The sequence below is a fragment of the Calypte anna genome, chromosome Z (assembly GCF_003957555.1).
Source record: "Calypte anna isolate BGI_N300 chromosome Z, bCalAnn1_v1.p, whole genome shotgun sequence".
NCBI lineage: Eukaryota > Metazoa > Chordata > Aves > Apodiformes > Trochilidae > Calypte > Calypte anna.
The window spans coordinates 57,901,537-57,913,695 of record NC_044274.1 but is presented as its reverse complement, the minus strand read 5'-3'; positions in this window follow the sequence as shown (position 1 = coordinate 57,913,695).

The following is a 12,159-nucleotide window of genomic DNA, read 5'->3' as shown; positions in this document are numbered from 1 at the left end:
ATTGAACAGGGATTGGGGAAAAGAATGAGGAAAGCCCTCCTGTTGAGTCACAAGGTTCAGAGAAAATGCCTTCTCAGAGAGGAATCTAGGTGCTGCTGAACCCACTCCTTGTCCCAAACTTGGTCACTGGTTTCCATCTAAGGATTTTAAGTGTAGGGATTCCAATATATATGTGTAACACATAATTATAGGTATGCTGAGATTTAGAATGGCGGTAAAGTTAAGCTTGTTTAATGGTGTTTTAACAAATCACAAAATTAGATCATATGATTTTCTAATAGCTTAACCAATAATCCAGACTCAATTAAAATCAATAAAGAAATTCAAGTAAAAAAACTTGTGCCCAAGTTTAGATATTGGGCACAATATCTAAAATATATTGTGCCCAAAATCATAAACACACATTTAGAGAGGTTAGCCTCCCTAAATTTTGGTACCTGATATAATGAAAGAATCTGAATTCTTCTCCCACCAATTTACCAGCAGAATCAAATTATATCTACCCAATATAATTTAATTTTCCCTCATGTTTAAGAGGTGTTCAACAACTTTCTCTATCAATTGGATGAAGCAGTTACCTTCATGAAATGTGTGGCACAGGCTGCAGCTCAATGAGATCCCTGAGAGCTCCAAAGAGTCTCCCTCTTGAAACCATAGGTATGGGGCCCAAGATGATTGACTTTGGTCGGGATTTTTCCATGATAAATTTGGGTTGAACAATTTGGGTTGTTTGGCAACTTTCAGAGTGGGCCTGTGTTGTGAGTCACCAAGGGTATGTCACAGATATGTTCTGCAAACCCTGTTAGAGGTATGGTTAGGGAGTGCCTAATCACCCCAAATTGCTGTATTTGCATTAAAATGAAAAGACACCCAATTATTCAGGCTCACTTCTCCAGTAGGCAAGATCAGAAAGTGCAGGATGGTATCAGCCTGCTGTACTTGCTATTAAAACAAGAACAATGTTAGACACACCACTCTTGTTTCATAACTTAGAGCAAGAACAATGTTGGGTAATGTCAATGCTGCGATGTGGCTCAGTGAACAGGGAGTGTCTGCACCACTACACTCAGAGAGCACTTCAGTGCTGTTGCTAAATTCTCTAGCAAATAAGGAAGCTTTTACAAGCTTCTAAGCAGTAAAATTCTCAACAGTGCATATGCTCTATTTAATGTAGAAGAGAACAAGAGTTTCTGCTGTTTAATACAATGTAGGCTTGATAGTGTTCTGAATCATTCTCTATGTTATAAATAAGGAGCTGTCTGGACATCAGTATAAAGACAACAGACTTGTTAGCTGTTGAAGGTAAGCATTCACTTGCTTGTCTTTCCAGAAGTTTTTTTTCTGGAATTAGTGCTAAATCTGATCATGTGAATAGATGTGAGTTTTAATCATGTCAGAGGAGTGATTCCTCTTTTTCCTTTTTTACATTCAAGGCAGTCTTCCTGCTGCCTTGCAATCAATGTCCATCCACCAAAAGGAAAATTGCAATTCCACTGACGTATGTCCTTTTCAGTCATTTATGGGTCCTCTAATTAAAGCAGAAGAGCTCTAAGAATGGATAGGGAAAGTTATATAAGCTTTCTGTCTATTAATATTGCCTTCAGAGAAGCCTGTGCTGATTTTATGCTTTCTTGTCACTGGAATTCTTCTTAATTAGCTTATCCAAGAGTAGTTAAATACACCTTCCAGCTGTAATCAATAATTACAAAAAACAGCTCTTTAATTATTGACCTTCATAATAAGAGAATATTATGTAATAATAAGAGAATATATATATATATATTTATATTAAGAGAATATTATAATAAGAGAATATTGAAACAAGTAAAATGAAGGAGGAGACGGGGCATGAGAGAGAGAGAGAGAAACTAGAGCACCTTCAGGCATAGAAACTTACATGCTGTCTCCTCTAAAGCTTATTTCCACCTCCCTAGGATCACAAGGCTCCTAAAGGCTGTTTGTATTCCAGTCTATTGGCTCTGAAACTTGTAAAAACAACTGCCCATTGTTCAAGAGTCACCTTGATAAATTAAAATGTTTCATAAAATGAAAAAATTCAGATGCTTAACAAACTATTCTAAACTGGATAAATATGTGTTTTAAAATAACATAATGTATTTTTATTTTTTTTTTTTTTTTTTAGAATAAGGCTCTTCAATACAATGCAATATACCCTGACAGAGGTCAGTGCCACTGAGATTATATCTTCTATTAACATCCACACAAATCTTAGGAGCATTCATGAGATGATGACTTAGTCTTTGCATATCATAAACTTTAGGGTAAAAGGAGAAAGGAAATACTAGAGTCACCCAATTCCTGCAAAGTATTTTTATTTCTGCTTCAGTTGGGGTAAGTATGCTCATAATCATGAGGATGAATAGACAGACACAGCATCAAGCATCAGCAAATCTTAAGTTAGTTATGGAAAATACAGTAGGCTATCAATGTGGTTCCATGTGCCTGACTTCTAGATTACCCTCATAATGCAACTGGAATATTTCATCTGGAAGCAGGAATCATGGCTTGGCCCTTGTGATCCCTCAAATTTATATTGAGTATGACGTATATGGGATGGAATCCTCTCTTTGGTCAATTCTGGCATCTATCTTGTCCGTTCCTCCCCAAAGGAGCAGGTGGGACCTCTTCCTTCCTTCTGAAGGGTAAAAGTTTCCCTCAGAGCTGAGCAGTGTCCTTGGTTCTGCACACCAGTCTCTAGAAGTAACTATAAACATCAAGTGTTACCAGTCCTAGAAGCACACACTGTCTGAGAAACTTGCTGTTAATTTCAGCAAGTGCAGCTACTTACAAGAGACTTAGCTAAAAGCAAAAGTACAAGACAGAAAATCACCTTTATCCTGGCCCAAACCAGGACAAAGAAATATCTGGTTTAGGTTAAGGTTAAACATTTTTTTAATTTCAAAATATAAAAACATATAATCTCATACATTCTTAAAACACTTTTTAGAAAGTTTCAGCAAGATACTATACTGAATTTCTCATCTTTTTATCTCATACTTACTCTTTGTCCTCCCCTACCTATGCCCTCTCCCATTTTGCCAGTTCTCTCATGAATGCACATCAAAAGGAGCACAAGAATAGGTTAGCATAGTGATGTCAGTTCTTCATCAGGACTTGGATTTGCAATGGAGAAGATAGACTATTGTGGCACCTAGACATCATCTGGATCTCACTCATCCTTGAGTGAGGACAGAAATGATATTTCCAGAAAATTCTTGGAACTGGGGTTCCAAGAATTCTATGAAATAAGTAAAAAATGGAATAAGTAGATTAAATAAAAATGGAATAAATTTGTCTTTCAATCTCACCCCCCCTCAAAGTTGTATATATACTAAAAAAACAAACAACAACAACAAAAAAACAAAAAACAGTGAATTGCTGAGATTTGATTGCATCCTCTAACTTTACCAAAATAATTTGTTTAGTTATTCCAGTGTTATTCAGACACAAGGTTCCCAACAGAAAATAGAAATTAAATTGCTGCTTGCATCAGTCATTGTGCGTAGGTTAAATCTTGAAGCACTATACTTGTATTTTTCTCTTACATCACTTTGTGTACTGTTCTTTACTTGTACTAGTCTATTGAGATGAAGTATATGAGACTCAGGAAGCTGCCTGACCTTTTCATGAAGATGTTTTCTGCACCTGTTATGCTCCTGTTTTCTGCTCCCTTATGTCTGTTTCTTTTCTGCAAAAAAATGTTTTGTGCTCTGCACAGGTCAGCCCTCTGCTGTGTGAAGCTCAGCTTGATTTTTATGAACAATGGGAATGCAGTTCTGGATATCCACTGTAACTTTATTAGAGCTCATTATATCTTTGGTGTTGACAGGATCATAATCCTGTTAGAAAATGATGATAAAAGGTAGCAGAGTTTCTGACTGAATGTAGGTCATGTGGTTTTTTAGGTGTTTCTTTTAAACAACAGTTATCTTTTCTTTGAAAGATAAAATGTGGCCACCTCAGGACTATTTCAGGGAAAATATAACCTTCCTAGCTCAAAACTTATTTTAAGTGAATTTTTTATTATTCCACATATGTGACCAAGCACAGTAAGGAAAACTATGATTGTGTAAAAGAAGAAAAAAAGCCAAACCGATCTTACCAGTTGGTTGGCTTTTGTTTTCTAAAGGAAAAAAAGAAAAACATAAATGAGGAAATAAGTTCTTTGTGTGAAGTCATCTATCTGTGAGTATGGTACTGGTCAACACTGACCAATCTGTAGTTTCCTGTGTGAACCTTCTTGCTATTTTTGAAGACTGGAGTAATATTGTCCTCATTTTCATAATAAGACTAAAATCTGAAGCTAATGTTAATTATTGTAAAAAAATCTTATTTTGAATGCAAATACCAATTTAAAGTCAGAATTACATGCTTTTTCAAAATTTTTTTCTATTCCAAAAAGAAGGATCAGAACTGGTGAAACCACTCTTCAGAGACTGAGTACTTGGTTCAACAAATGCCAGCTTGATGGTATGAGGTCATATGATGAGCTTTTGCTATTTCCTAGCAGTATCATGATCAGCCTAGGATTTTTAAAATTTTTTTATGGAAGTTTCTGTAAGCAGAATAGCCAGTGATATTAAACAAGGCTTTGAGACCCTACAGCACACAAGTATTTTCAGTAAACTTTCAAATGAAGTTCAAAGCAACCTAAGAAAAGCTAACTTTTAAAAATTTGTTTGTTTGTGTTTGTTGGTGTTTTTGTGGTTTGTTTTCCCTTCCCTTCCCTCCCCTTCCCCTTTTTTCCCTTCCCTTCTTTTCACATTTACACATCTTTTATATACCTGAAGGTAACTCAACTACTACCCTGGGAAACCTGTTCCAGTGCCTGACAACCCTTTGGGTGAAGAAATTTTTCCTAATCCCCAAACTATACCTCCCCTGGCACCATTTCCTCTTTTCCAGTGACTTACACACCAGAGACTATAAAGTATGTAATACTTAATAGCACCCATAAAATACGGCCATCAGGTAGCTTTGGGCTCAGAAGATTGTAATAACACATGTATGTGTTTCATCTCTATAGATCTGTCTGCAGACCCCTGCCAGTACATGTTGTTGCTATACCCAGTTAGCTGTTTTTTATAGTGCCTTCTCAATGTCAGAAGTCTTTAAGGAATTTGCCTGGTTATTGAGATTTTATATCTAGGAGAAAAATTGCATAAAATATTGTTTTCCTGGGCTGCTAAAACACTGTTTGTAAGTAGATCAAAATGGAGACATTAACGCATACCAAGCTGGGGACAGTATTATTCCCATACAGTTTGCCCTTACTAAACTGTTCCCCCTTAGAAGAGGCCAAAAATAAAAACAGCAGTGAGGTCCTGGGTTTTGAAACACTGCTGGGTTGTAGGTGCAGAGTCTGCTCTTTACATATAAATTTAACCATCAGGAAAACAAAGTCTGGTTGTAAACATTCTCTGTACTTCAAGAGTTTTAGCATGTATATTCAATGGGTAACTCTGTGACTCTGTTGCTAGGTGATTGATTGAGTGACAAACAAAAGACAAGGTAGATTATGGTTTGAGGTTTTTTTCCACTTATTGTTAAGTAATTCCTGGAGGAACCAGGCTGTACTTTAACAGTTTAGACACCGGCATTATTACCTTAAAGTTGTTCTGTGAACAGCATGCAAAAACAGACCTCAGAAGATCATAACAGCTCTAATGAATTTGCACATGGCTGATAATGAACTGAAGAAACATTTCTCTTAAAAGCAGCAGTGCAGTTCCTGGCCTCTTGGTTCTGCTCCCCTAGAGGATCTTGCACAGGCTGCACTTTCCAGAAGCACATTTAGGAGCAGAGAGCCTGACTTCAGCCAGACTGGAGTGTAGCCCTTGATATCAAAATGACAGATTTAATAAAAACACTGGTTTCATATGTTCACATTTCCCTCACAAAATCTCTCAGCCAGATCCTCAGATAGCAATTACCTGTGTCTCTCCCTCCCACTGGGGATAATGACTTACCATGTTTATTACAAGCACTCCTCTGTTCTATTGGTGCCAATCACCTTTCTTTTTCAAGTGCTTTAATTATCATGGTTACATTAACTCAGAATAATAATTAATGTTCTGCATTTAGCTCAGAATTACCCCTCGTTCATATCTGAAACAGAAAAGTGTTCTTGGATACATTTCTGGCTTTTACTACAGTTGGCAAGAGCAAGGTTTCTACTAACCTTAGCCATTTAATACTGGCTAATTTCCTATTTTGATCGCCTCGTGTTTAGGTCTTTCAGCATATTTGGGCTTGTGAGATTACTGAGCTGTTTTGCTCATTCATGTCCTTTTTCATAGGGAGCAGTTGTCCTATGCTACATGCATCTGCTATGAAAATCTCATTGTCAGGTCCAAAAAAGATGTATGAATTTCAGAAATTCTAATTACATTTTGGAACAGACCTTAGCACATGAGTTTTATAAAAACTGAAATCTCTAATGGGAAAAAAAAAAAAAAAAGTTATCCGTACACTGTTTTAACATGATTGTTTCTCTAGTTCCTTCTGTTCCTGGCATTGAATTGGTGTTTGGAGCTCACGGTGTGTTTTCAGATGTGCTGCCTTTGCATTCCAGCCTCCTTGGGTTCACTGTCTGTACCTGTGTCTTCCTGAGGGCAGCTTTGCTATGCCACCATTTTGTGCCTGTAATCACTGATTTTACCAGCATTGTTCCATTTGCTTTCTTCTTCATAGATTTGGCTTCTTCTCTCATAGTCTGAAATTTCTAATCCTTCTTTCTTAGATTTTTAGCAGTTATGTGTTTTTTTAAAAGATTGTTTTGCAGAAAGAAAAATGTTCCGTGAAGTAGCTTAAGTCCACATGGCAGTAAAAGCTGCACTTCATGAAACACCAATTTAAAGCTTCTCAGTTGACACATAGCTCTGTGAAGTAATTAGTGCCTCACAAAATTCTACTGATACAAAGACGATAATACATATTATCAGTAGTTACGAAATTCAGTGCTAAAAATAAATCTCAGTTTGCTTGTCACATTATGTCATCACTCTTTAACTCCAAGCAACAATTCACCTTTTAGCAATCTATTGATTAGTGGGTTTTTTGTGGTTTTGAAGGAATCTATAAGTGTATAAAGAGTTTGAATTTCTGATGTGCTTAATTAGTATACTTATGTAGGCTAGAATTAATTATACATTACATTAACTTTATACACACGCTGCTTTGCAAAGCTGCTGATTGCTTCTTTTGAGCTTATAGGATGAAGAAATGGATTTCAAATATATCTAAATACTCCTGATAATCTCAGGATTACAATTTAAAACCTATTCTGGTTCATCTGTTCAGGGATCTGGGACCTCCTCTGGGCATTTCTCTGCCAGCTTCCTCTGGCAAGGGGAAGGAACTGGCAAGGAGGGTTGGCTCTTCTAACAGATGAAGCTGGAGTCCTACTTGTTCCAGTCATGGGAAATTTTTCTGTGGGAAATTAAGTGCCTCTGCTATGGTCCTGCCATGAGCTTTTATGTGGAAAGCGACAAATGCATCGCTTAAACTTTTAAGAACCGTGTGGTAAAAACCATCACAAAGGTATTCTAGGATGTAAATCTTTCAGATGAGGTCAGATAGACCTCAATGGTGCTTTCTGTGTAACCACTTCTTTACATCAAAATGAAGATGGAAAGTATGTTGCTAGTCCAGAAACCTTGTTTGTGTCTTGTGCAGTTTGAATATTAATATTGTTTTTATGGTATTCTTTATGGCCAGAGAATGAAAACAATGTTCAGAAAAAAACAACAAAAAAACCAAACCAACCAACCAACCAAACAAAAAACCACACACACACACACACACACAAAAACACAAAACAAAAAAACCAAACCAAACCAAAAACCTCACAAAAAACCCCCACAACAGAATTACAGGCACATCAGAACCTGTCATTACACTACAAAAACCTGTTACGTGAAGGCAATATTCAGTAATCCAAGATCAGGGAAAAGCCAGAAAGTGCACGTAGCCTGTCTAATTAACTTAAAAACTGCTTCAGCAAAGAAGGACTCTTTAGCAATATAGATCATTGGTATAGATGGAGTTTGTTAGCAATATTATTTAGCTACAAGGGTATTTGATGTTTTAAATGGTCATCAAACCTTGTGTTTCTCTGTGCATGCTACTATGATCATAAATGCTTTCGTTGATTGCTAATACTGCTGCAAAATAAGTGGAGTGATGCTAATCAGTCATTTCAGAGAACAAGAAGAACAGAAGCTGATAATAAGTTGTTTGAAATTTTTTGTTTAATTAAAAATCCAGCCAGACAGGAAGGAGAATTAAATCATCAGCAGTTCTTGTGGATTGCTTCTTACAGATTTGTAGGTGAATATTAATTCTGTTCTGGAAATACAGTCAGAGGGAACACTTTCCTTGGGAAGGTCAACCATCATCTTTCTCTATCACTTCTTTATGTGATTATGGTAAATTTAATTGTCATTTAATTACAGCAAAAAAAGTTCTCAAAAAAAAAGAAATTAAAATTGCGGATGTATACTTTTAATTTGAAATAATTAAGCCACAGTATTAGTTATTTTTCTAATCTAAAGTTATTAATGGCTAAAATACTTTTTTTGCATCCTAAATTTCCTGTTTTGGTTTCAGGAGATCATAAAAAGGAGTGGTATCTAGATTTTTTGGCGGCGGGGTTACATTTTGGGTTTTTTTTTTTGTTTGTGGGGTTTTTTTTCTTTGTTTGGTTTTGGGTTTTTTTGTTTGTTTGATTTTAGAATCTTTTGCATCAGGATTCTGGTTTTGATTTGGTACTCACACCTTCCTTGAACAGTACTTATTTTCCTTATGGTATTGTCTATGTAGCCCCACTTTCATAACTTTTAAATTCCTTAGAGTAATGGACAGATTTGGTTCATGGAAGCTACCTGACTGCTCATGGTTATGTAACGATGCATAGAGCAGGTTTTTAAACTGTTTCACAAGTGCTACTGCAGAGTGCAAACAACTGGAATTTTTTTTCCTCTTTCCATTTCCCATTTCTACCAGAGACCATAATCTAAAGATATGCAAATCAGAACTGCGTAAGAATTCCTGTCTTTCATGAGTTTGAGGGTATGTAATAACTTCTATAAAACTGGGTCTAAAGCATCTGAAAACATCATGAATACTTGGGCTTGAATATCTTTCTAATAATAAAAAATCATACTTTCCTTCCAATGATGTGCTTTTTCATTCATTACTCTGATCTTTGCTGCATTATTAATACTCTCTTAAATATTTGAAATATTTTCCCAATATGCTGATGACAGTACCCTACGTAAATCTCTCTTTCAAGTCCTGCATAGACAACTGTTGCAGAATAACTGATTTTAAAAGAATCAGAATGAGTGAAATCTGAGGGAAAGGGTTATAAATAATTAATATCATAAATACAGTAAATCTTGTCTAAGAGCTGAAATGAAAATTCCCTTGTTGGGCATGAATGTAGTGTTTAGCAAAGGCAAAGATGGTAACTACAAGACTAATTTGTTAACAGTTCTATAGTAACTTAAATGAGAAATCAGTTTACAAAAATCCACATATATTAGTCAACTGGTTTGTCTTGGTCCTAAAGTGACCCAGGATTTGCTGCATGTGTTATTGCTGATTTCTTCTTTGTCAAGTGCTATCATAGGTGCCAAATGCAGCCAATAATGATTTGTTCTAGTTTGTCAGTTTCTCACTGAAGCAGTCATTGATTATTATTTTCTTTTATTTTAGAACTGAACCTGTAATGTTAAGAGTGTGAACTGAGATGTTCATGTTACATAAATTTTACCTGGATCTTGGCAAGTCCCACTACATACTGGCAAGAAAATTCAACATTTTTCACTCTTTCCCAGACTTGAGTGAATTACACTAGTGCACTGCCACCATTTGCATTCACACGGGGCAAATAAAATTTAGATAATCTGATTGAATTGGAGCTGTCACATTGCAAAGATCAGAAAAATTGCCCATTACACCTTGGCAAAATTTGAGTAACCTCATCTTATGTGATTTGTTATTCAGAGGGAAGATTTTCACTTTTATAGTGTCTTTATAAAATCTGTGACATTTCTGTCTTGTCTTCTTAGGCATCTGTTTTTGTCTGTTTAAGATTCAGTACCTGTATGAGTGAAGTCTGCTGATAATCTTATAGCACTAAACTGTGAGAGGTAGAAGCTGTACTGAGAATTTTGCGCTGAAAAAACCCATGCATCTTCCTGCCTTTCCAAACATTCTCTGGCAATAACAACATTTCTTTCTGTTTGCAGAATTGTGAATGTCTTATGAAAGATATATCATATCAAATTCCACAGTGTCTGGATCTCCAGAGTAGGACCTGATGTCATCTTCCCCTTTCTCTCCTCACTAAGAGAGCTTGAGATTTCTCCCTATGATTTCTAGTCTGAACTCTACAAATCATGTGATCTGGTGCTTTGCTTGTACCTAGGAAGCTATCTTACCAACATTTAACGCTGCCCTTTTGAAGTTATATTTACTCTTTCTGATAAGAGAGAGAATGATACAATTACTTGCTGAGGTGTTTCCAGAGCAGTATCTAGGCTGGTAATTCTCAGAGTTGTGAAGCTGCAAGTAACCTTTTGAATAATTATTTTCCTCATTAATGCATCTTGATAGAAGACTTCTCTCCATGGTAAAATGCAAGAATTAATAATTATGTTGATGACGTTAAATTCATTGAAAGTTCATGGTTTCAAAAGGTCTGTAGCACTTCAAGGCCAGCACTTCAAATTAAGGAGAGAGAAATCCAAATTTGGATCAAATTAGGAAACTGCAAAAATAAACTAGATGATGTTATAACAATATAAGTTGTCATGTTATGGTGTTTAGTTGTCTAGTACAGCCCCATCATATTGATTCTATCTGTACAGTACTATTCTTCTAACATGACAAATACTGATATTCTCTGATTACAGCAACATCCATTTAACTGGCTTATGTATTGAGCAGAATAGAAACTATCAAAACTATTGTGTGGCTTTGTAGTAACAATATCTGTGCTATTATCATCCTCTCTTTTGCTATAATCACATTTACTAAACACACAATATTTCCCATAGCTAACCTTATCAGAGGATAGAGAAATGGTTATAATTTGCCATCTTTGATTCAAAGTGATATATAGGACATGACTTTTGTGCTAACTATTAAATTACTTTAATAGGTATTACTTCAGAGAAAAGCTGCTTATCTGGCAGAGTAAGAAACCATGAAAAGTATATGTTCTGTTTTAATGCCCTTCAACTTCATATTTTAAGTACTTCCATTAGGGAACTGTATTTTTCATTTGAAGTATTACTGAACCTCCACCCTTGTCATGATGAACATTCCTTCACTGGACAAGGTCAGATTTCTTGTACTGTGTGTCATGGACTGTGAAATATAATTAAAACCTGTCAGAGCTTCTAAAAACTAAGGGAAAAATCTTCTGGGTTTGGTTTTGGAGAGTGGAAGCAATTCATCATGCTGTGAAAACCAAAGCAGCCATGAAGAATGTCTGTAAGTCTTTAGATGACAAGCATATTTTTATTTCTATATTATGTATGCTTTTCTATTCTTGCTGTTTCAAAACTTGTTTGTTTTGTTTTTTTTTTTTTAAACAGTAAGCTATATAAAATTATGATCTTTATGAATGGATCCTTTCCAAATGCAAAGAGGTATTTCCAGTGTTTCTGCACTACTTCAGTAAAATATTTGAAAGACATTACAAATTTTTTTTAAATAGTGATCTGGCTTATCAACTCTTTTTTAGGATGTTTTTGCATTCTTATATGAATAAAATAATAGAATCACTCAAATTGTAAAAGATCTTTAAGATCATCAAGTCCAACCGTTACCCTAGCACTGCCATATCCACTACTAAATCATGTCCCTAAATGCCGCATCTACACATTCTTTACAATATCTCCAAGGATGGTGACTCCACTGCTTCCACGGGTAGCTTGTTCCAGTGCCTGACAACAATTCTGGTGAAGAAATTTTTCCTAATATCCAATCTAGACCTCCCTTGGCACAATTTGAGCTCTTTTTCTCTCATACTATCACTTGCTACTTCCTGTCAAGTAGTTTTAGAGAGCAATAAGGTCTTCCCTCAGACTCCTTTTCTCCAGACTAGAAAACCTCAGTTCTCTC